This window comes from Manis javanica, chromosome 8 (genome assembly GCF_040802235.1).
Source record: "Manis javanica isolate MJ-LG chromosome 8, MJ_LKY, whole genome shotgun sequence".
NCBI lineage: Eukaryota > Metazoa > Chordata > Mammalia > Pholidota > Manidae > Manis > Manis javanica.
This window is the reverse complement of record NC_133163.1, coordinates 12,219,609-12,242,120: the sequence shown is the minus strand read 5'-3', so window position 1 is coordinate 12,242,120 and position 22,512 is coordinate 12,219,609. Positions and strand designations below refer to the sequence as shown.

Below are 22,512 nucleotides of genomic sequence, written 5' to 3'. Positions count from 1 at the left end.
TTCTTGGAAACAGAAGAACCTTGTCTTGGTTGCCTGTATTGTTATTTAACTTTACATCCTAATTATAGTCTTTGAGAATCTGAGAAATTGGAGCCCATATCTCCAATTTTACGGCTGTACATGGACTATACCTTGCTAGCAGTAGATACATAGGAAGGAATCCTAAAGTTTTCCACTACAGTGCTGTGTCCGCCATTCTATGCTGGAATTCCCTGTAGCACTTTGGCAAGCAGTTGGTTGGCCCTTTTCTTTTAATGCCTCCCATGGTGGGAATCTCAACACTACTTGAAAAGTTGTTGAACGAATTTCTAGATTATCTGTTGGTGAATAGCTCAGCTTTTGAGAGGCTGATGGATTATTAATTGAAATAAGGGTAATACTTCTCTTCCCAGAGAGCCATCTTTCCCCAGAGTGGGTTCTCAAGGTCCTAGAGATGCCGGAGTTGGGGTGGATACAGGGGAATGGATCCCAAGGTCAAATTAATCTGGGGAAAGACACACTGTATACTCTTTTTGAGATTCACAATGGCCGGCTTAAGAACTGTGTTTTACTTTATATCAGAATGTATTTCCCAAATTTATTTGACCTAAACGCCAGAATATGCCACCCCAAATAGACCACTTTGGCACAAAGATGATTTTGAATTAAAGACACTTGAAAAACAAAGAATGAGAAGGGCACTTCCTTTTTCAACCTAAAAGCAGGAGATGGAACTCCCAAATAAAATGTATCCTCCTAAACCAGGAAGAAAGAAACATTATCACCAGAGACAGGGAGTAGAGGACAAAGGAAATGTATATAAACAAACCTTGTTTAACCCTTTTCTTCCTAGTCATTTCACCATTAACCAGCCTAGCTCAAGCCCCTTTGTCTTGAACCCTTTTCACTATTTACTACTCTTTGTCCAAATTAGTAAGAAAGTGTTAGGCTCTAACCACTTTGTTGCCCATTTTCCAATGGGGCCTCCTGTGCACACATGAAAATCTGTATGCTTCACTCTCCTGTTAATCTATGTCCGTTTAATTCTCAATCCCAGCCAGAAACCCTAAGAAGGTAGAGGTAAAGTTTTGCCTCCCCTACAGACCACAAAACTCTTTTTGAGATTACGTGTTAACATCCAGGGCCATTAATGTTTCAACACACACTGATGAACACTGCTTTAAAGTCCCAGTACATTCACCTTCAATAATGTGTCCCTCTATTACAAATGTTTGCAAAGTTCTGTACTATTTACACAAAGCTTTCACATGAGTCATCTCATTTAATCCCTGTAATTGTGATGTGATTGTTATTATCCTCAATTTATAGTTGAAAATATTGAGGGTCAAACAGTGGTTGCCCAACTATAGAGTCAAGATTGACTCTGGACTTCGGACTCCAAGGATTTTTAAAGATACGTTACATTATATATATATATATATATATCTTTAAGGAGAGCACATTCTTGGTTAGAAACCTCTGGATCCATGGGTTAGTTCTCAAGGGCAAGGACCTATACCTGTCTTTTACTCCTCTCCAGCACCTGACATCATAGTGCAATGCACAGCAGTGTCACCCCAAGGATGCTGAATGAACAAAGAATGAGTGAATGCATGAATGCTCACTAATACTTATTGAGTACCTTTATGGAGTACCTGGTTCCCTAACCCGAACAACCTTATCAACCTCCTCTCTGATGCAGAAAGTCCAAGAGCAAAAGCTCCCTGAATTGTTCTTAGTTTTCTTTCATCTTCCATCTAAAAACCTTCCTTAGAAGAAACCACTCTGTTGACAGATATCTAGTTCTTTGAAAACAGTGAAACCACTTCTTTTGTTTTCCCTGAAACGGGCTTCCTTCCTGTTTCACTTTCAGAGGCAAGGCTACAAGAACATGAATGGAGGATATTGTATGCTTTCTCTGTGTCCTTGTGTTCAACCTGTTCTCATAAAATGAATGATTGTTGCAACTTTCTGAGTGGGTGTTTGTTTGTTGTTTGTTTTTTAATGTTAAACGTTAATGTTTAATGTCTTATATTATTTGAGGCAGAGCTGAAGAGAAAAATACATTTGGGTTGATGTGGATAAGATTTCACTGTTCGTATTCATTCTTTCATTCTATTAGAAACCAACCACTTAATCCCTGCCGTAAATTCCTTCATTTAGTGACATTTGTTAAGTGCTTTATGACTCATTCCAGCCCTACTTTGCCAACCTTCCCTCCCACCACTCTCATCATGACCTTCTGAATTAATTGTAGTTCCCTAAATTGTCAAATTATACTACCCTTCCCCTTATGTCTATTTTTGGGGCATCAACTGGCAGATTCATTTCATCTGGATGAAGTATCACCTCCTCTAGAAGATGAAATCCCACAATACCTATCCCAAAGTGAATCGGGTGCCCCTCCTGAACATTACCACCTCCATCCATCCAGATCTGTAACATGGCACCTACACTGTAACTGTAATTATTGGCTTCTTTTCCCTCACTCTACTAAACTCATTTTGTGAGAGTTCCTAATGGAAATATGGTGTCCATCTGTTTCCTGAGCACACAGCATAGTACCTGACACATAGGAATATACTCAGGTATTGGTTGAATGAATGAAAAAAAATAAAAGAAAATGAATTCCAAGAATGCTTGTGAAATAATTTCATAAGTGTAAGTGGTCATATGAATACAATAGGAGATGCAGGTTTCTGCTTCCCCCAAAATTATTTCCTTCCCCTTTTCTGCCTCAGAAAAACATAACAACAAAAGTCACTCATTCATTCATTTACTTGTTCAACAAACATTTTTGAGTGTGTACCAGGTACAATCCTAAACACTGATTCAGAGAGAAAGTGACATATCAGCAGAGTCATGGATGCTCACCCAACCTCTAGTCCTTTTCCTGAACACAAAGTTAAACTACTTTGCCCATTCCCCTTACATGTAGGTAAGGCCATGTGACCAGTTCTTACCAGTAGAATTTGAGCAGAGGTAGAGTTTCACTTCTGGGTCCAATCAAAAGCTGGTGAGCCTTCCCCCTATTCTCTCACTCTTCCCGTTCCTTGGCCACCTTGAACCACTGAAACTGAAGACGTGACCAGGTAGAAAAAGTCCAGGTCTCTGTTTGACTTCATGGAACAAAGTTTCCCTCAACTATTAACCCACTAATCTTGATTGGATTGTGATGTGAGTGAAAAATAAACTTTATTGGGTGAACGACTAACATTTAGGAATTTTTTGCCCCCAGCAGCTAGCTTTACTTTATGATTAAAACTGTCATAAATAATGACATATAGATTACTTAAAACACTAGAAAATGTCTGCTGCTCTAAACATTGTGTGAGAGACGTGAGACATGGAAATTTATCAAAGAAGGTATTAATGCCTTTGAGACCTTAAATTTGTCCCAAGTGGATAAAGAAAAATCTATATAGATACACATCTCTTTGTTCCCTCTCTCAGGCGGCTACCTGGTCAAAAGTGCTGACATCTTGTCCTGAAAGCAAGCACAGAGTCACCATCACACCATATTTACCAGCCCTTGCCCATCTCTCATGCACTTTGAAGGATTTCCCTGAGCGAGCTTCCGGAGGTCCAGTGTCACTCAAAGTAGGGGATAGACTGAGGAGAGAGAGAAAATAAGAGTGAGAAGATAGGTTCGGAAGTCCTTGAATATCTTACTAAGGAGTTTATGTATCAATTTTCACAACACATATTGAATAAGTTAAGGAATATTTGTGATTGGATGAGTTTTTTCTTTTCCTTCTCTCATCTTCTTTCCTGGATGGCTGATACCCACTAAAGCTAAGGTAACAGTGGGAAAATGGCTGATCATAGATGCTCCACCATGAGACCTAATCATGATAACTGTTTCTTTTCTCCATGCCCTCACCCCAAAACCACAAAGCCCATCCTCCTCCTCCAAGCCCCATTAATCAGTGAAACTTCATAGCATCTAAAGACTGACAGTATCATGGAGGCCTAAATGAAAAACATTCAGTCCCTAGGGATGGAGAAAAGAGCCCCAGTGGGATGAAAGAAAAGTAATAAAAGAGGAAGGAAGAGAGAAGATTCAGGAAAAAAGAAACAAAAGAGGGTTTTCTATCAACCACAGAAACAACTCACCTAGGCTGGGAAACTGGTCCAAAGAGGATGAGAGACACACGGAGCACATCATGTGGAAGTGCCCCAGGAATCCAAGCACAGGCTCCCAGATTCATCGTAAAAAGCAAAGAAACATCCAAATCCCCACTTCCTGTGAACTCTGTATGGGTGGAAGAAATTATTCAAACCTGAAGAAAAAGACTCTTTTTTTCTGGGCTCCATGTACAATGGTTTAAACTGTGTCAACTTAAGCCAGAACTGAATTTCCCAAAATTTCTTTCCCTATATGGTTTTTATGTTAGATTGACCAAAAAGAGTTATTTGGACAAGACCTAGAAAACAGAAGTGAATCAGAGTCATTACTCTGAAGAGCCTCACAGTCACAGTGGCAGACAAACACAGAGATGCTGGCACGTTCTAGCCCGCCCTTGCCCTATATGCTTAGTTCCTCTTCCTAACTGTCCTGCTGGCTACCAGACGCCCCGGCCCACATCCAAAACTTGGATGAAGATAAACAGGAGTGACAGCTGTCCATAGACTTTTCCACAGCTCTCCTTATGGATCATTTTCAAGCAACTAGATGTACCTGGCTTCCTAGATGCATTGCAATTTCTGACCCTACAAGTTCGCCTGCATTAGGTCTTCACGGAGGCTGGTTAGTGACTTTTCTCTGATCCTTCAATCCCACTTTCAGACCTTTCCTTTCCCAGTTCTCCCACAATTCTGTTAAGATCTTACTCTATCAGAAATATTCTAGTGGTTCTGTTGGTCTTACTGAAGCCCCTCTGACTTGCTGTGTATGGACTTGGCTGCCTGCCCAACAGGAACCTTATGTGGATTGTGCCTCTCTTCCCCTGCACTACGAAAGGAGAAGTACCAGATGTGTATATAGGAATTATAGAAATCTGGGCAAAAATTATACCTTGGTAGAAGTCTCCCTGAGAGTGTATGGCTAGTTAGTTTCCCATTGGCTTTGTAGTGTGAATTTAGCATAGTATGGAAACTGACTCTCAGCTGTTCAAGTTTAGAAATTTGCTTTTTCTCCCCTGTAGCAGACTAAGTCAAACTCTGTTGAAGAAGAAGATTCAGTCAGGCTCACTAGAGAGTGATGTAGACAACAGGGTCTATTAATATTAATAGAATCTGTCTAAGCATGAGAAATAAAACTAGTGTAGGTCCCAGACATTTATATCTTATGGTCAACACACTACACCCTGCAGAAACAGTCGTACAGGAAGCTAAATGATAATCAGAAGGTTTCCTGGGGAGGGATATGGAACCAAAGTTAGAAGAGTTAGGAGGAATATTGAGTTATTAATAGCATCAAGTCATTAGAGCCACCGCAAATGCCACAGAACCGACTGACCTATCACAGTTGCAGATAAGCTATGTGGTTCCACTCACCAAGGGTACAATCCTAGTGGTAGACCTTCTTCTCTGTGGTAAATTACAGTATTTGCCTCAGTTCTTCATCCCTCATTGTATCCAGACCCTTTGCAAAGACTTTGAAGTTACTTCCACTCAAACAGTAGAGAATATTTCCCTGCCACTTAATTATGGGTCCAGCCATTTGACTTGCTTTGGCCAATAGAATGAGATGGAAGGAACAGTGCTAAGGTTCAGAGTTTAGACCTCACACGATTCTGCTTGCCCTCTGGTCCTTCTGCCAGTGCCATGAGGAGATTTTGCCTGGGCCCGCCAGTTGGTCCAATGAGGACGAGGGACAGAGAGCAGAACTGTCCCACATAAACCCAGATTAGATGAACTTATCCCAGCTGACCAGCAAGTGAGAAATAATAGATGATTGTCATTTTATGTCATGGTTTTGGGGACCATTTGTTACATAGCAACCTGACATACCTTCCAACCATGATTTTCTGGGATGGGATGAAGGAGGTGCCAGGATGAGGAAACCTGCCAGCATTTCTGTGTTTTACCCCATCTTGGTCCCGGAGTTCAGAACAGTGCCCAGGGTTCCCCTCCCAAGTCACAAGGGGGCACCAGTTCGGCCAATGGTAAATGAGACGATTCGGCTTCGCAATCTCAGTAAAATTCTGACATTTTCTATTCTTTTGGTTAAATGTAAAATCTATTTGTACAAGCAGAGGAAAGAAAGATTTATTTAAAAAAAAAAACTCTTCAGAAGGCTACTCTGAATATGAATGGTTATTTACAAATGCAACTCAAAATCACTGTTTGACATAAAATTTGAAGCTTATCAAGTGGGATTTTTGCTTTCATCAGAGTTTTAGGAAAACTCAGACACCCAGAAAAATCCCCAGGTCGTTTAGGTTGCCAAGACTTTCTTCCCCTCTCTTTAAATCTGCTCCAAGTCTATAAGGAGAATCTATGAGTAAATGGGGTTGGCAGAGGAAGCAAATATCCAAAGACATATTTTTAGGACAATTGCATCTTAATTTGTCAGCTTGAAGTATGCATTGATGTTTATAGGAATTAGAAGCATTGGTGGGGGGGGGGGGTCTCAAAACCCTTTTCATCCTATTTTTTCAGACATTCCTATGCTCCCTGCCTTTCACTAGCTTCCCCTATCCTTCTAGTTTACGAGAGGACTGGTGATGTTGAGGTATTTCTTGAGGAAATGTGGGAAATGTTCTGCAATCCATTTCCTATTTGATGGGGCTTCACTCACCAGAAGAAAACAACAATGCACACACACTTTCAGCACAACTGGACAGCAGCCCCATGTACTGGTGTTTAAAGAGCCAGCTGTGAGGTGACAGCACTCAAGGGACAGGACAGGGTCTGGGAGACCAGTGAAGCATACCCTTCCATTCCTGAAAAAACATACCCTCAGGAAACTATTTGGTGTTTCCTGCAAAACATGAACTTGTTTGGCAGCCTGACAAACTCATCACCCCTGTTCATCTCATACCACATGCCTGATTGATAACAATAACTAGACCGAGAACATAGTGAATACAACTTCCACAGAAAAGCACACAAGGGGAGACAAGCAACACCCCTCCCAAACAACCACGCATGCACACACACCCACATACTCCCCCCACCCAAACACGCAAAGCCATTTTTAAAATGTTGAGAAATAAAAAAAATGCCTCAATCAAACCATTTTACATTTCTGGGAATAAATTACTTCCCTCTCCCATTCAACAATGTTTGGAATAATAATAGTTTCCATTTTCCACTGACCCATTATATGCCAAGCACTGTGGTAATGGTCCACATATACACACACTTATTTTAACTCTTGCAACACCCCTGCAGAGTAGGTTAGATGTAAACTTTACAGACAAGTAGACTTTAATTAACAGATAAGTAACTTTTCCAAGATCACAAAGAAGCGGTCAAGGAGTCAGGATTTGAACAAGGCTGTGTGTGACTAAAGGTTAAGCGCCTTTCACTACATTGCAGGCTTGGTCAGTTAAGTGTAAAACCCAGAAACAGGAGTTGTTGTTACACAAATCTAATTCATTACTCAAGGCCAACTGAAATCACCATCTCTTCTATGAATTCTTGTTCTAGATAGAGCTCTGATGATTACAAGCAACAGAAACTGACTCAAATTAATTCCAGTAGTCTAGTCCTGGCCCTGATCTGGGTAAAAGAGCAATGGAAAACTATATGAATTCAGGAATCTCTGACCAAGCGGGTCTCCGAAAGTCCAGACACCCTTCCGCCTCTCATCTCATGGAGACTGCTTCTTTCTACACACCGGCACATCCCATCCAACTTCTTTGAGTCTCTAATCCCTCATAACTGCCGTGGATACATGATTTCACAATGATTTCCTTGATGACAAATCTACGAGACCTTTGAGCTCAGGGCCTACCACCTAAGAGAAGTAACTGCTTCTCCCTTTCCAAATTCCAGAAATCTGACAGGCTTGTCTCATACTTTCACACACAAAGCACAGGTTGTTGGTTGGTTTATACTTGCAGCACCCCTGAGTCAGATGTTCACCCTGGTCCCGCCAGAAGTAGCTAGGGAAGGCAAGATCAATCAAGCATCTGCAGCAGCTTCTGAGTGGGGAAGCGCCCTGCAACCCAGTAAGTGCTCAGTTCTCATCCACATCCCTTTTCTTTAGAAGCTTGGCTTATACACCCAGCTTAGCACTTAATTTTAAGTTGCTTTCCAATTGCCTATTTTCTAGGTTCCTAGAGAACCATATCTCATCGTCATTATATCTGCACTGCCTAGTGGAGTGCTGAGAACACAGTGGATGCTTAAAGATGATTTGATTTATTAGAGATCATCATGGGGCAGGACAATGCAGATGATCAAGAAGAATGTCTTTATTCCTTCCCCCACAAAGACCATCAGAACTAGAAAGAGAATACCAAATGTAATCACAAGTCTTTAACCTCACTGGCTTAGCTACAGTGTATGTGGAAAAGAAAAAGAATCTGACCCTGAGCGCACAAACTCTAAGGTTCCTTCCAACTCTAACCAAAAGAGGCATCCAAGCCAACAGCTCTCAGGGTGGAATGATGCTCCCAGGTTCCATGTCTTGGCTCTGAGAAGTCTACCAGAATTAAAATAAATGACTCATGTAAGCGGTAAGCTTGATTCTGCTCTGATTTGCAAAGAAACAAACAAATAAATAATTTCAAAGCCTTGGTATAAATTGCTAGTAACAAATTACTGGAAACCACACTACAACTGACATTGTGATTTATCACTGATGTTTTCCTTCCCTTTGCCCTCTTCTAGATTATATAAACTTCTTCCTAAATCTAGGTCTCTCCTCTTTGTAAAACAGTTGCCGGGGGGCAATCAGACCTTCGTCCTTCAAATCAGCTCAGGGGGATAGAATGAATTCCCCTGAGCCTCTCTTGAGAGAGACACTTTTCTAGAAGCCATCAAACCTCTCTTCATATCTCTTTGGCCAGAACTGGGTCACCTGCTCACTCTTTTTCTTCTCTCATAATTTTATTGGTATCAATATATAGAAACATGAATTGCTGTGATTATTATCTAAAGGTAGGGAATTCCAGGTTGCTGTCATGCTGTGCTGGTGGGAAGGTGCTCCCCTCAAGTTATGAGAGGTCCTAGGGTCCTATCCAGAGTGGAACATTAAGGGAGGACTCTTTGGTTTGGGTTGAACACATCAATACCTTCACTGTGCAAGATGACACAGGCCCTGGAGTGCTCTCATCCCAAGCTTTTTACATTTAGGCTTTTGATGAATGTTCTTTTATATTTCCATTTATTATTTATTCCAGTTATAATAAAACAAAAACAACAAGAAATATAGATGCAAAACTAATTCACATCCAAAATTCCATGACAGTAGTGGTTTATGAATTTGATTTGAGGGCCCATACACATGCTCATTCTTGAACCCACAACTGGCAAAGAGGATGAGATAACATTCTGGCAAATCAAGCCTACCAGTTAAGTTGAGATCAGCCGCTCAAAGCACATTGCTACTCTATATAGGATGGAATGGATGTTGGGAAAGCCATTTCACTGATCTAAGACATTTGAAAAGAGGGTTAAGTAAAAGGAAATCCTCAGGCTGTGACCCACCTGAGCATATGATAACTAGGAGCAGATTCACAGGGTTGCCCTGAGTAAGCAATACAGGATCTAGCTTTGCATAAACTATGAAGGAAATAAAGTCTCCTTTCAAAACCCATTGACTCTGAACTTTTCCTGTATCCCTTTTTCTGGCATCTTACATTTCTATCACCTGTCTCATCATCACCAGCCATCTGCATATTTACACATGCTCTCTGTCAAAGGTTGGCCTAGTGGGAAAAAAACACACTATTCCATTAACTTTAGTCCAATTTCCCTCAAAAGAATGACCCCTGACATAGGAAAGGGTTGATGCCATTTTTTGTTCTGATGAAACAATTAAGGCTTTATGGTTTGGACAGATCACTTCTCCCTGGATCTATCTACTTACATGAAAAATGGTAAAAGTACCAGAAGATTAATAATCTTTCTGGATTCGGGAGTTTCTGGATTTTGCCTCCTACCTTCTCCAAGATGACTTTAGCCATGCCTGGAAATCAGTGCAGCGTCATGCTACATGCTCAGTTCTTGTCACGGTCACCATCTGCCCATCCTTCACTCGTTTGCTTTCACTGCTGTGGGCCATCTCCAAATTCTGCCTTCCTTCTTCACTTCCAGGACTGGAGAAAAGTAACAAGGATTCCTTAACTTTTCCACATGGAGTCCTCCGGCTCATGCCTTTGGCATTGCGCTGACCCCTTTAAACACAGCACAAGATCATGATGAAATTCAGCAATTATTTCACTTCCAAACATTTAATAGGATATTTCTTGAAAAATACATTCTTATGGATTAATTTAGGATGCTCAAAGTAGCCATCTGTTTACAGTCTGATCATAATAACCACTCCTTTCTCCACTCCAGATTGCAGTGGATGCTATATTCTCCCATGATTTCACTCCCCTAGTTGATTGGTTCATGAGAAGGTATCTGACCCAAGAAGGGGCAATCAGAATCCTCCAGAATTTTTTTCCCAACTATCACCAGGAAAGAACAGTCAGTCCTCTTTTGAGTAATAGAAGACATGTTGGTGGCCATATCTCCAGTGGAGAAGACGTCAATATATAATAAAGGAGAATGAAGTTGATATGCTGAAAGAATTGAAGATAAGAGATGATATGAAGTTCCAAAGGCAACAGATGTGTTGGTTCCACTCAGTCTTGAGGGAAAATGCACCGTTTTTCATTGTACTAGGACATAAGCCCCACCAGTTATAAACCCATAAATTACATCTTTTGTCTAAGTTAATACTTGCTTAATTTCTCTCACTCAAACACAGAGATTTGATATATGTTCTCAGAAAACTAGGTCCCCACAAAATTTGGAACTGAGTCTTTGGCATTTTCATTTTGATTATGATTTACACACTTTTTCATTTTTTAAGTGCTTGCCTCTCAGTGTTTGTTTATGGCATGGAATACTGGGGGTTTGGGGGAGAATAGGATTTAGAGGCAGAAAGTCTGAATTTAAATACTGACTTCAATATTTCTTCTGCGACAGTTCAAGAGCCTCCCTGAGCCTCAATCTCTTTCCTGCAAGGTAGGTATAATAATCTTTGCTTTCTCAGGGTCATTTTGATGATCAAAATAAGAAAATGAAGAAGAACAAGGCCATATCTTTGCACTCCTAATATCTATCATAAGGCCTGGGGCAGTGGTGGAGATACCAAACAAATATTTGACAAATGAAAGAAAAACATATTAAAGCATTTATATACATTAAAGCACTACTTAAATGTGAATTAATATGGTTAAGACCACTTCACAATAATGGAATGTATATAAAGATTTATATTGGCAGATTAAGTTGGTCTTGGGCTGAATGATAATTTCAGTGTTTTGAACAAAACTTCCATAAATAAAGAGGTGAAGTGAATGGACCTTGTGTCCAATACCCCCTCCATCCTCTCCCTGGTTATTTCCCCTCTGTTTGGTCCAGACAGTATCAAAGTATCTCTGGCCTTAAGTTCTAAAAATGGCGATTGCTCTGGAGCTGTTGGACGCCATTGCAAAAGCTTCCGGGTGGAGGTGATGGTGAAGAAATAGATTATTAGTGATCTAAGGCTCTTTCACTTATAATTAGCACATAAACTTACCTCTCCCTTTGAAGCATCATCACAGTGAAGGCTTCCACAGAACTGTCAGAATGCAAATTGCCCATTTGTGACTCCTTTTTCCCTTCCTAAATGCCCATGTAAAATTATACAGAGGAGACATGAGGACTTAAGGCGTACAGTTGCCTGGAGCCAGTCAGTGTGGAGGTGCACACATCTACACACTGTCTTATAACACAGCAGAGTGTAGCCACCAATATTTATGATGATAATCCTGCATCACTAAGTAAAACTTTACACTTGGTAGTCTGGCTACCAAGACCAGAAAGTGGTCAATGTTTTACTTAAAAATCTATCAAATTGACTAAAATTATTTTAAAGGCTTGGTACTTCAAAATGTGTATCCTGAATTATCAGAAACATTTCCCCAAATCATTTGTTTTCCAACGATTCAAGAGAGCCTCAGTTTTCAGGTATCATCGCTCATTCAATGGCTCAGTAAGTTAGTTACAGATACTAGATCCCCAAAATGTAAGCCCTGGAGGGCTTGGAGTGGAGGACTGACATGAACTGATTTAACATTTACATGGATCACGCCAGCTGTTGGGTTAAGAAGAGACTGAAGGAGCAAAGTGGGAAGCAGAGAGTGGCTAGTCACCCTGGCAGAGGGGAGGGTGGCTGGGATCAAGGTGATGGGTGTGAGGGTTAAATGGTGTAGCATATGCAGAGAAACAGCATGCCGATTGGCACAGTCTGTCCCCAGTATGTGCTGTCTATTAATATTACTGCATTCTGAACCCTAAAACTCCACATTAAATGGTTGGTTGATTGAATGGCAGAACCAGGTGAGTGATTATAAATTAGAGAGTCAATGTCAGGATTAGAAAAGGACCTTTTTGAACATTTCTGCATAGATCAACTGAGACAAAAGGAAACTGAGTCAAAACTAAAGAGTTCACGCTCCCCCTCATTGAACTGGCTGCTTGGATTGTTTCTAAAAATTACACACACACACAAAAAAAAACCCTGTGATCAAAAAGGTAGCTGAAATACTTCAATTGCCCAGAATCCAGCCTGTCTTTGCAACACTCCTAGATATTAAAAATCATTTCTATGGTTTTAACATGTTTTGGTTTAACAAGCACAAGAGGCTATGAACTCCATTATCTGAAGAAAACGTGTTAAACATCTGGGATCTGGCATCAGTTTCTCCTGTGGGATGCATTGTTTGCGCAAACTTCTATTGAATAAAAAAAAAATAAGGACTAAGTTTCAAAATATCCGTGTAACCTAGTAAGAATATTTCTCTAAAACCAGAGTCAAAACAAAAAGCTCTTCAAACCAATTTATAAGCTTAATTTAAAATCAGGCTAGAGGTCGGTTCTTAAAAAAGAGTGATGTCTCAATGGAATCAAGCTGAAGTATTCAGAGCTCTTGCTCTAACAAGAAGATGGCGAGTCTAAACTAAGTGAATCTTTCCAGGCTAAAGGCTGCAGCTCACAACCATTCTAAGAAAGGCCATGTCATTTGCAGAAAGGGCACAGACCTGTGGTTTAGGGCACACTCTGTCATTTAAACGCACTTGATGTTGGGCAATTTACCTTACCTCTGGACTTGACTTTCCTTATTTCCTATTTTAAAAAACTGGAAAGAAAAATACAGCCCCACAGGTCTTTATAAATTTATAAGCATTAAATAAAAGAATGATAAGGGGGATAATACTTGTAAAAGTTCTACAAATACAGGCACGTAGCAGATGAGGAAACGCAGAGAGGGAGGAGGAGGAAGTAGGATGTAAGAGATCATTATTAGAAGATAGGATAAATCAACAAGTTGAACAGTTTTTAAAGAAGAAAAGCTAAGGCTGGTTTTCTGGAGTGCTTCTCAAGGACTGGGACAACCTCTTCTATTCTTTTAGTGCCCAGGGCATCTTGTCTAGTGACTTGCGGATGGAGGGTCCCTCTCAAGTTCTACAGTCCATACCGAGAGAGCTCCAAGGGGTAGCGTGCTGGTAAAGGAAACTGCCCCTTGTCTCTGGCAGGCTGAAGGACAGGAGGAAGAAAAGGAATGGGGTCAGGAATTTTCTTTAAGCCACATATCTCTTTTGAGAAGAGCTGCTAGTGCCTGCAAAGTATTTTTGTGTGGTTGAGCATCTAGAAGGGCTTTGGCCTGAATGGTGGCTAGGGACTGAGGTTCAGTGTAGGAGTTCTTCATGAGAGGAAGATGAAGTTGGAGTTTAGGGACACTGTAGGAAGGAGGATGCAAGTTGAGCATGGGAGAGGGAGCCAGCGAGACAGCAGGAATGGAGAACTGAAATGGAAACTCCTCTCTGTCCCACCCTCCACTCTCAAACCCTTCGTAAGGTTGACTACATACCCAAGTGAAAACAGTGTTGTATTAGTCTCCTAGGGATGCTATAACAAAGTGCCACAAACTTGGCTTAAAACAACAGAATTTTTTTTCTCCCACAGTTCTGCAGGCTGCAAAATCAGCGTGTCAGCAAGGCTGTGCTGCTTTTGAGCTTGCCTCTCCTGAGCTTCCTGTGGGTCCTGGAAATCTCTGGTGTTCTTTGGTTTTAGCTGCACCATTACAACTCCACTTCTGTCTTCACCTGGGCTTCTTTCTCCCTGTTTCTTTTGTGACCTCTATTTTTCCTATGAGGACATCAGGCATTGGATTAGGGCTCCCCCTGTTCCAATATGACTTCATCTTAACTTGATTAATTACATATCCAAAGACCCTATCTCACATAAGGTCACATTCTAATGTTCTGGGTGAACAAAAATTTTGGCAGGACACTATTCAGTCCACTACGGTGTTCTTCCATCTTGTTTTTGTAGAAATCAAGCAAGAGGCAGTTTCATGGGAGAGCCAACCGGCAAGGGATTGGAGAGGTGGAAGGTTGGTAGTGAAATGGCCTATGAACCAAGCAAATTCAAGGGAAGTTCAGAGTTGGGAGTCAGAGGTGACCATGAAAATAAAAGCCCCCTATACCTTCCATGGGAATGCTCAAAAATCTGGCAGGATCTGGAATTCTATAGAGCATGGAGTGAAGAATTCAAGGCAGTGTTATCTAGATTTCATAGGCCAGGAGACTACAGCTGACTTCCGTGTTGTCAAAAAAAAGAAAGTCACCTAGGAAAGGGAAGACAGAGGTGGAGCAGAAGGAAGAACAAAAGGACAAAGGTCAGGGAGATGAGTAAGGAAGACAGGTGAGTTTTGAAGGGAAACCAAGGAGAAAGAAAGCACAGGCTCTTCAGAGTCAGGGCTAAGGATCTCGCCCAAGACCTGGTATATCAAAAATACTCAAGGTCAGTTTAGGGAAGAAAGAAAAGATGAGAGGGAGGGGAGAAGAGGGAGAGGTGTGCATGGTATGCCCCCTGTAGTGTCACCAAACATTGCCTCCAATGCCACCCAGCACTGTTCATACCGTGGCTGCTTGCTAATGAGCCTAATTAACTTTAAAGACCAGAGCACCATGGGGAACCCCTTTCTGCTTCTCCCTCTGTGTCACAGTCTTTAGACTGAAGGGGCAGCCATCCATTTTCTATCCCTCCTTCTCCAATGATGCATATTCTACCTCAACTCTAATTTGAGTTGCTACACACCTCTGGCCTTTCTGTGGTTTCTGCTGTCCCTCATAGTGTCAAAGTTTACCTCATTGAACCCCCATGAAAGGACACCAAAGTGGTCTCAATTCGTGAATGTCCTTCCACACAAAAGGGCAAGGAGAGCTCTGTGGCTTAAGCAACTAGCTTTCAGGTGATTTGAAATACAAGCAGTTGAAATATTTAGAACTGGAAAGATTCTGTGGTTTAAGGGAAAGAGAGCTGGACCAGAAATCAAGAGACCTATATGCCAATCTACCACTTGGTTACCTGGAGCTAGTCAATCCCCCAGCCCCAGCCCCAGCTTCCTCATTGTAAACAAGGTAATCAGAACTCACGACATAATTCCTAAATCTTTAAAGATCTGTATAGTCTATATGGAAGCATTACCAATAAAATTCAATTAACTTAACCACCTCCCTGGTACATCTATAGTATGTCAAAGAGTGAAAATGTTGCTAGAAACCACATTCCCAGGTTTTAGAAAGTGGAGATAAAATGGGCCTGATTTCAAGTCTCTCTAAAGTGAAATGAGAAGGGAATCGTAGAATGTGTGCTGAGGGAAGTGAGGCCACTTTGGTCCTCCAAGTTCCAGCAAGTCTTTACAAACTGAGTCATGGCCCAGGTGAATGGCTTACATATTTAGAATATTAAGGTGAAGAAAGGCATGGGGCAATTGCTGGTTGCTAGGGCAACAGGGAAGAAAAGCACCAAGTGTTTCCACACACTTTGTCTTGTTTTTCAAAACAACAAGAAAGGATTATTATCTCTCTTAACAGATGAGGAAAGCGAGGTTCACAAAATCCAACAACTTATTCCAGGTCATAAACTAGTAAGTGGGAGAACGGGGACCCAAATCCAGGTCTGTTAAGCTCCAATCTTGGTGTTCCTTCTGCCTCACCAGATTGGCACTATTACAGCCAGTTATCTGAGCCAGAAAAAATTCTTATAAAGTACCTGAGTGGTGCCCAGCTCCCGTTTTCATCCTCCAGTAAAAAGAATGCTGGCATGCTTTTGAGTTGAGAATAATGGCTACTTGGCCAGGGGCCAGAGCAAAGGATTGTTAGACTAGGGATTCTTAACCAGATCAGAGGGAACAGTCTAGACACTTGATAAAAATTTGTTGAGGAGTGGAATGAAAATAGGATTCAGAGTTAAAATTTTCTGCTGGTTACAAAACAAGGATCTGAGGCTCAGAGAGGCCATGTGACAGGAAAAGATCTCTCTTTTTCCAGAGAGAGCTGGATAAAGAACCAAAGATGGCTAGACTTCCAGACTAGAGAACTTCCCACCACATCACCATCATTCCTAAGGCCAACAGAATTTTTCCTATACATTTAATTAACTGCAGTATACTTTGGGGGAAAAATGAATGCTAACCCCCAACTAAGAACATTTATTTGCCTAATGGGATAATTAGAAAATGACTCCATTGTTTCAGGAAGCTGGTAGACAGCATGGTTAATGCAATTTTCAGTTTTCTTATGAGGCTATGAGTCATTTTTGTTTATTTTAGCATTCTTTCCACGTGTGTGGTATGTGCTAACCATAATCACTGGGGAGAGGAGCCCCATCGCTCACTCAGGAAGCAAGTGACTGACTCTGTGTGCATGACCGCCTTCATGAGTGTTTTCCATCATCCAGATCACAGACTGAGGCATCCAGATCCAGAGAAGCCTCAGATTTCTCACCCCCGGGCACCACCTCTTTTGTATCCCCATCTGTAAACCTCTTCTCACAAGAACCCCCAGAGCTTATTCTCTAGCAGTAAACCCTCTCCTTCAAAATGCATTTCTCACCATCTTCAGAATACCTCCACCTGGATGTCTTAGTCATCGCAAATTCAGCATACCCTCTCTGTCCAAGGGTATCTAACTGTGTTATGCATTTTACTGTATGTAAATTATACCTCAACACACCTTTTTTTAAAGTAGCAAGTTTAAAATGGAATTCATCTTTCTCCACTACCAAAACTTCTCCTGAGGTAGTTAGTTCAGTTCAGAGGTTCCCTTAGCTCCCTAAGCCCCCGCACCCAATAAAGCACCAAGACCCCATGACCCTGCCTTCTCCAGTCCTCTTGAAGCTTTCCCCAGCTCTCCATTTCCTCTTGTCAATTCCCATCATCACATTCACTCTAGTGGCACTGACCACCCACTTGTGCCAGGCACTATGCTAGCCCTTACATCTTTAGTGATGAGCAGCACATACATAAGGTCTTGAGGAAGTCTGCGTTCCAGAACTCCATGTGGTAACTACAACCACAGAAACACAGGTAACACAGAAGGAGCCTTTAGCTCTACCCAGGAGTAGGAGGGGAGTGGGCAGCGTGGTTGGAAGAGGCCAGGGATGGGTGTGGACAGCTTCCAGAGGAGCTGACCTCTGAGGGGAATGTTCACAGATGAATAGGTGTTTGCCAAGAGGGCAAAGAGAAAACTGCCAATGAGAAGAACTCTAGCAAGAACAGCTGGAGGGAATATATAAGCCTTTCAGGTTTGGGGGAGTTTGTTTGCTTGAGGAGTTGTGGTAAAGGAGGGGAAAGTGGTAGGAGCTGGAGCTGGATAAGTAGGCAAGAACCAGGTCATGGAAAGCTTTGTCAATCATGTTCAGGAGTTTGAACCTCAGATACGGGCAGAGGAGATGTCAGTAGAGTTTTAAGCAAGGAACTAGTCAGCTTTACTTTTTAGAAAAGTCAGTTGAGAGATAATGTTCTCTTATGTGAACAATTGTAATATTTATCTTGACTCCCATCTCTTCCAGCTCCATATACCATTTCCAAAGTGATTTTCCTATAAATAAGACCAAGTCCCTTCCCTAACTAAAAAGCAAAACAAAATAAAATAAAAATCCTACCATACCTCCTCATAGCAGACAGAAACAATTCCCAAACTCTAAGGAAAATTGTTCCTGAAAATCATGATAGTTGTCCTAGAGGGGGGACACATATTCCTTGAAAATAATTTTGACTAACTTTTGTACAAAATTAAAGATTTCCTTTTCTTTGCAGGACTTCTCAGAGCCTTTAACTTTCTAATGTCAGTTGTGAATCTTCAAAAAGGGGATTGAGAATTTAGATTCCCCAATCTATGAATCTATGAATCAATACATGAACTCTTTGATCTTGGAACACTGGTTAGCACCTCCAGGGCTTGGTGTTTGTGAAATGATGGCCTCCATAATAAAGTCCAAACTCAGTTATATGAACAGGGACATAAATAATCTGACCTCAGCTTCCACTGCTCCCTGCCATATACATGCATCTGCATCCTCTGCTCCAACCACCTTGGTCTTCTCAGTGCCCTTCCCTTCCTATGTTTGAGGAATTTTTGGTCATTCTTTAAGCCATAGCCAAATATCAACTCCACTGTGAATAAGTGGTGTATGGGTGAAGGTTGCAAGGATATTGGTTTGAATAAGGCTCCTGTCCATAAAACCACACTATGTACTGTTTGGAATAGGTTGGATGAAGAATTCTGTAATCTGTGAATCCATGAAGAATGCTGGACTATGTTTTACAAAGCAAGGTAAGGGTTATTTGTTACTGCCAAAGAGACCCCGATCTCTGAGACTGTGCACTACCTTGTATTTAAAGGAACTCCAGTTTTTTCCCAGCCTCTGCACTCCAGATTACATGGAGAATATAGGCACTAAGTCAAGCCACTAGAGGCTGTGATGGACTAGGGACAAAGAGAGTGCTGGAAAGATTGTTTAAAGTGCATTTCTGGGAATGAGTGGGAGGTAGCCTGGCTCCTGGATGAGAGGTGCTGGAATGAAGGAAGTCGTCCCTAGAATGGAGAGACTGGAGGTCAAAGAAACCCTGAGGATGAAGCTTCATGAAGAACAGCCCCAAAGACCTAGGGTCAGGTCACTGGATAAAGACACTTTCTGCTTTGAGCAGAGACAGCAGGAGGAGACTGAAAAAAAGGAAGCTCTGGCTTTGCTCAGGAAGGGACGTTCTGGAGGCTGGGGAGAGGGCCCGTGTGCTTGGAAAAGAGAAAAAGAGGAGCCGGTGGTAAAAGGTAAAACTCTGTAAAAGCCATCTTTGTGTGTTGCCCCTGGACCGCCCTGGGCTTTCACTGGATCGAACCTAGCCCCGCTTCCTTCTGACTTTGGGATGGAGATCAGGTGGCAGGGCTCGGGAAGCAGGGCAGAGAGGAGAAGAGGAGAGAGAAGAGAGAAAAGGGAAGAAGAGCGAGGGGGAAGGCAGGGGCAAAGGGTTCTCCCACACCCGTGACTTACGAGCAAATCAAAGAAACAGGAGGTGCAAGAGAAGCGGCTGCGTCTCCGTCTGGCTCCTCCTCTGTCCCGCCTGGGCCTTCAGTAGGCCATAGGAGAACCAGCAAAGGAGGGGAGTGGTGCTGAGTGAAACCTGGTGAAAATTAAGAAGAGAGCAGTCTTGAGGCATCTCCTTAAAGGGAAGCATACAGCCGGAGGCAATGCCTGTAAAGAGCAGGGTACTTGCTAGCTGAGCGCTAGCGACCCCTGGCTCAGTATGAGCTGGAAGGAGCAGCGTCCTCTCGTCCCGGGCCTGCCCCACCTCCAGGACCTCCAAACAGGACACCCGAAGCTCTTCACCCCCTACTTGTGAAAAGTCCTGATTTTTATAATGACAAAGGCTGCCACAGAGTTCTTCTTAAATGGTACCGGAGACCCTACGCAAATAATACATTCCAAAGGTCCAACAGGAAACAAGGGGTTCTAGCTCCTCCCAGATGTGGGTAAATTCTGCGCTGAAAGGACCTTCCTGACTAACGGTGGTTTCCCTGAAAGAAGTAGGTTATGGTCTTAATGGGAAATGCCAGCCTTGAGGTGGAAATCTCCATAGCGTATTTTTCAGTGTGGAACTAGAAAAAAAAAAAAAAGTAAAATAAGACAAAACAAAAACTTGAGACTACAGATCACTATAAAGAGCTACATTATTTGCAAATCTCACAGCTCAGGTTTCACAACGGCTTTTTTGGTACAGTTTTTAGGAGAGGGGAATGTTACATCTCACAAATAAACCAGCAATCCATGCTCCTCTTTAAGGATAAATTGTAAGTGGCTTGTACACGAAAATGCAGACGAACTCAGGGCACTTGTTCTAAAGTATAGCAGCTGTCCTGTGATACAAACCAACTCTGGAACACCAAATGCACTCTGAGTACGAGGGTGGATGGTCAGCATGAGCAAAAAGGCTAAATTGAAACCAAAACAATCTTCTCCAGACAAAAACTACTTTAAAATGTCATTAAGCTGACCCTAAATCAATATTAGTGAATGATTTATCGAATCTTGTTAAACAGGTATCATAATGACCTTCGTGTTTGCCTCTACTTACAATTTACCCCTGCCTTCAGTTGACATTGTTGCTCAAGAGTATTCCAGATTCCTGAAACAAAAGTAATTTTAGTCACTGCCTTTCGCCACGCAGTCCCCCTGTCAGAGAGGACAGCAAAAATGGCGATTCAATAGATTGTTCCTGTGTTGACACCCATTTTCCCACCCTCCTGGCATATTTCACTGAGCTGCTGGCAAAGATTCATTATTAGGAAACACTAGCAAGTCACACGTTCTAACCGGAGGCTGTCATCACAACAAAAGCAACCAAAGTGATAAATCTTGCCTCAATCCATTCCCTTTGTCCTAAAGCCTCTTGGTTTTCTTTCTTTCTTTTTTTTTTAATATCTTTTAGTTGCTCAGGAATTCTAACAAGGAGATCAACCATCTGTTAAGTAAAGGCACTAAGAAATTTGAGGACAAAAATATCAAGAAGGCGCAATGTGTCTATTTGTTTTTAGTTGATGAGCATTGGCCAATTCAGAATAACAAGGAGCTTTAGTAAATGTTTGCTTTCTTTTTCTAGAAAAGAAAACATTGCATTTCGAACTACAAAGTATGTCAACCTAACATTGATTTTGTGTTTTCCTTCAATGTATTTAGTAATTCTACATAGAAGCATTGTTGCAGGAGAAGAGATGGGAGGCCCTAGCCTTTAGGCCTCCACTGCAGAGGAAGGTCCTTGGCTACATGGAGGACAGAAATCCAACACAAGCCACGTACTGCACAAGGTAGATTTATTAAGAGGCACAGAACGTGCTGCAGCTCAAAGCAGACCGCTGCATAGACAGAAGAGCCGCTCCCTGGTGGTCTGTCCTCTCTTTTGTTGGAAGTACAACCAGAATGTAAAGCTGGGGGCAGAATGGTCATGATTTCTCTGGGGAGAATTCTAGAAGAGGAGGTGCTTCTCTTTATCAGTCTCTTCTTGGGATTGTCATGACAACTGTAAACTGTCAGGGCGCTGATCGGCACGAAATTTCACTACGTAAATGAGATTTTAATGAAGGAAGAGGTCTATTCTCTGTCCTGCTGGGCTCCATCTCGGTTTGGCCTCTTCCAGCGAGTTTCTCAGGTCACGCTGCCCATTGTTTCTGCGTCCAGCCAGTCCAGTCAGCTCAGCCCCTCCATCTGCCCCACCTTGCCATTTCCCCCTCCCACCTCAGCATCTTTTTCTAGATTTCAGATGTGTCTAAGGATACTCACAACAATTTCTGTTGTGTACAGATGTCTTAACAATTATTAAAATCAAACCAAAATAATTTTGTTCGCACTACTAAGATGCACCTATCACACTGTATTCCAGTTTCATCTCCCAGGCTGCATGAACCCTTGGAAAAATATCAGTGTTTTTTCCATCCATCTTGTTTAGCTCTGAACCCAGAAACTGGCTGAATCAAAGTTGAGTGGGTGTGTGCTCAACCAAAGTATGTTCTCCTCCCAAGACAAAAAACCTTTGCAAACAGGATTTCATATATTGAAAGAGAAGGAAAGAATAGTTGCTCTTTTATTCGTGTCATCTTTTTCTAGGTACCTCTTTTAGCTCATCCAGATGAAGAACCTGTGCACACTACAGTTAACACTCAGACCACAAAAATACATTTAAGCCACTGAAAATGAAGTAATCACACCTACTGAAATGTTTTCACCATCTGGAAAGAAAACACCCCAAGGGCCAAGACAGTTACCTAAGAAAATTGCTAAGTATATTACCCAGGCCTGAGAGGCAACAGGCAGGTGGATTCGGTGCCAGTTAGAAAGTGTTATGACGGGCAAAGCATTGTGAAACTCTAAAACTGCAGTTTAATGGAAATGCTGGCTGTCATCCCCAAAGAGCCGTTCAAGGAATCACAGAACTTTAGAATTAGAGGCAGCTGAATGGAAGTGCTCATCCATACTGAACTCAGAAGATTAGGCGGTAACACAAGGATTTTGCAGGTGTGTCCCTGCTCTTAATCTGGC

The 22,512-nt window shown here is 41.9% G+C and overlaps 1 long non-coding RNA gene across 1 annotated transcript; it reads right to left on the bottom strand.

The window, feature by feature from the left end:
• Nucleotides 1–1,479: 1,479 nt before the first annotated feature.
• On the bottom strand, nucleotides 1,480–19,598 carry LOC108395149 (uncharacterized). The gene is made up of 4 exons (XR_005053985.2): nucleotides 19,474–19,598; nucleotides 10,041–10,274; nucleotides 4,096–4,234; nucleotides 1,480–3,591 (listed from the first exon to the last, which is right to left on the bottom strand). It is a non-coding gene; the product is annotated as an uncharacterized lncRNA (long non-coding RNA).
• Nucleotides 19,599–22,512: the final 2,914 nt, after the last annotated feature.